Source organism: Chiloscyllium plagiosum, chromosome 22 (assembly GCF_004010195.1).
Source record: "Chiloscyllium plagiosum isolate BGI_BamShark_2017 chromosome 22, ASM401019v2, whole genome shotgun sequence".
In the NCBI taxonomy this organism is placed as follows: Eukaryota; Metazoa; Chordata; class Chondrichthyes; order Orectolobiformes; family Hemiscylliidae; genus Chiloscyllium; species Chiloscyllium plagiosum.
The window spans coordinates 13,151,641-13,155,129 of NC_057731.1; positions in this window are offsets into that span (position 1 = coordinate 13,151,641).

Sequence of the window (3,489 nt, forward strand, 5' to 3'; positions counted from 1 at the left end):
TCAAATGCTGATGTCCCTACCGTGAGACACCTCCCTCAGCATCGGCAGTGCCAACCTCAGTCACAAGGCCAGTTGTGTGGAGTGGGGATTGAACCCGCAATTTGCCGACTTAGACTTAACAAATGCATGAGGTATGATAATGGCTAAGACCAGCTGGAAAAAGTTTGAAAATATTGCTCTGAAGTATCAGGGTGAACACAAATAAAGAGTGTTTTTCCCAAATTATAATGAGCAGGAGGCCACCAGAGTAAACAAAAAGCCTTAATATGGGTGCACAGTCAGCTGGGACACTGAAAAACACAACATCTGACTTTGTTTTCTGGGCCTCTGGGATGTTTGGCCAAAGGATCTCATCGCAGGCTCTCTGAGCTAGCATTGCAGAGACTAATACTTCATAGTTTTAACAAAAAACGCACAGAATTTCATACTGCACACTGCGCCTTAACCTTAGTACAGTGCAGGAAAAGCAAACTCATTTACCCGCAGGAAAAGCCAGGTGTAGTCGTTTGAAGTGAAAGGCAAAGGCTGGAAATTCACCAGGAACTGGTTGGGAATTACAGAAAGGATGGGGGCGGGGTGGAATTGGAAGAGAATGGCCACAGGCACATGGGGTAGATGGAGCAGAGAAAGAGCTGGGCTGGCTGAAGGATGAAGGATTGGACAGCAAGAAAGCATGAAAAAATTTGCATTGAACTAACACCTCATCACATCTTGTAGGAATGTCCCCTCTACCATTCCGGTGAAATTATTTATTTTGAAATACATTCATTGTAGATTTGAGGGGAAATATGATAACTCAGTTGTGTGACAATAACTTGCATTTATGTAGCACCTTCTGATATGATGTGGTTCTCTCTATGTTAGTGCTTGTAACACATACTGCAGAGAGTTGTATTGTTTTTGAAATAAATATAATTGGAGTTTATTAACAAATAACAATGAACATAATATGATACTTTAAACTTGCATACGCAGTCTGGGTTATATGCCCACTTAGATTGTTGCTATATTCCATATATTGTTGACTTTCTGATTCTCAGAATAACCAGCAGAATGGCTGGTAGTTTAGCTATCAGACTAACTGTATGACTGGACAGAGAATAAAATATAGACCGCTGTGTTATCAAGCTGCTTTAAAGATATACCATTTTTCTTAATTTAGTGTATTACAGCGGCACAGGAATGTAATCAGACAAAAACTGAGGCAAGAACTGATACAAAGAAAAAGAAGGAACTGCTTAGAGGGTGAAAATAAGTTGAATAGAATGGGTAATTTTTAAGGAGAGGTTGTCTTGAATTCTGAGATTTTGGAACTCTCGGGGCTGAACCCAACAGTGGGTGAGAGGGGGATGGACACAAAGCCAGAGATTGGTGAATGCAGAGCCCCCAGCGAATTCTAGGGCTGAAGGAGATCACAGAGACAGGCAAGGGTGAGATCATGAAGGGACTTGAACACCAGGGTGACATTATTCCTTCTGTGATATTTGCGAACTGGAGCCAATGGAAGTCAGAAAGACCAAACGTAATGGATGATGGAGGAGAGGAACTTATGCATGTCACAGAACTTTGTGAAATGCAGCAGATTGAGAAACTGGCTGGGAAGTCGTTTAGGTAATTGAGTCTAATGTGTGAGGGGTTCAGTAGAAGATGGGCTGCTGCACTTGCAGACAAGGTGATGCTAGAGGGATAGATCTAGATGGTCTTTGTGATGGCGAGGATCTGATGCTGCTTAACTTACAAAGGTGTTCAAAGGTAGCAACACAATGAATGGCCACCAGCTGTTTTCGGTGGTGTAGCTCAGGGAAAGGAAGATTGTTGGAAAGTGCAACTTTTTCTTTTGCTTCAAATAATGCCCTAGAAACCTTAACTTCATCTGAATCACCAGAACAGCTCAAGTCTGCCTTGCTGAAGAATGATTTGGAGATGCCGCTGTTGGACTGGGGTGTACAAAGTTAAAAATCACACAACACCAGGTTATAGTCCAACAGGTTTAATTGGAAGCACACTAGCTTTCGGAGGGACGCTCATTCATCAGGTGATAGTCCGGCTATCACCTGATGAAGGAGCGTCGCTCTGAAAGCTAGTGCGCTTCCAATTAAACCTGTTGGACTATAACCTGGTGTTGTGTGATTTTTAACTTTGCTGAAGAATGCGCACTGGATGATATTCATCCAGATTAGAATAAGTTTACTAAATGTAGGGCAGGATTTTATGCAGTTCTTTGGACTCTACACACTCCTCATTCTCACAAAAAGTGTCAAAGGGAGTCCACTCCAGATACAGGCAGCTGCTGCCCTTCATTAATATTTCTGGGAACAGCAGAAATTGCTTTCAAAAAAGACTTTCTCACATATCTCAGGAGTAAGGCCCTGCCTTCGAGAGCAACTGGCCATTTTTGTCAGGCAGCAGCTCTGTTGTCCCAGCAGCACCAAGGTTGGGACTGCACGAAGGTGGAAGTGGGTACTGCAGATGGTGGAGATTAGAGTCAATCCTCATTGTGGCCTCATTCCTGATGAAGGACTTTTGCCCGAAACGGTGATTTTCCTGCTCCTTGGATTCTGCCTGACCTGCTGTGCATTTCCAGCACCACTCTAATCTTGTCACTACTGGGACTGCAGGCAGTCCCCAAACAAGGTGGAGCCTTGGGGTCTGGGAGTAGGCTTTGAGAAGCTGGTGTTGGGGAGGAAACATAATAATGTAAGAAATAGGAGCAAGAGTAGGCCAATATTTAAAATCATGGCTGAACTGCCCCTGGCCTCAGATCCTCTTTAGTGCCAGCTCCTCATAGCCCTCAATTCCTTAATATTTCAAAACTCTACCTCCCTCCTCTTTAAATCCTTTCAATGATGCAGCCTCCACAACTCACTTGGATAAAGAATTCCAGACATTCACAACCCTCTGAGTGGAAGCATCGTCACAGCATCTACCCTGTCAAGTCCACTCACAATCCTGTATGTGTCAATAAGATCATTCCTCATTTTTCTAACTTGTAACAAATAAAGGCTGAACCTGATTAGCTGTCCTTGATAAGTCAACCCTTCATCCCAGCTGAGTGAATCTCTTTTGAACTGTCTCCAATACAGGGAGAAAGTGAGGATTGCAGATGCTGGAGATCAGGGTCAAAAGGTGTGGCACTGGAAAAGCACAGCAGGTCAGTCAGCATCTGAGGAGCAGAAAAGTCAACATTTAGGCCACACATGTACTCAACAACCCCACCACCCCATGGCTGACCACTTCAACGCCCCCTCCCACTCTGCCAAGGACTTGCGAGTCCTGGGCCTCCTCCACCACCAAATCCAAGTCACCTGATGCCTGGACAATGGACGCCTCATATTCTGTCTTGGAACCCTCCAACGACATGGCATCAACATTGACTTGACCAGTTTCCTCATTTCCCCTCCCCCCCCACCTTATTGCAGATCTAACCCTCCAATTTGGCACCGCCCTCTTGACCTGTCCTACCTGTCCATCTTCCTTCCCACCTCCCCG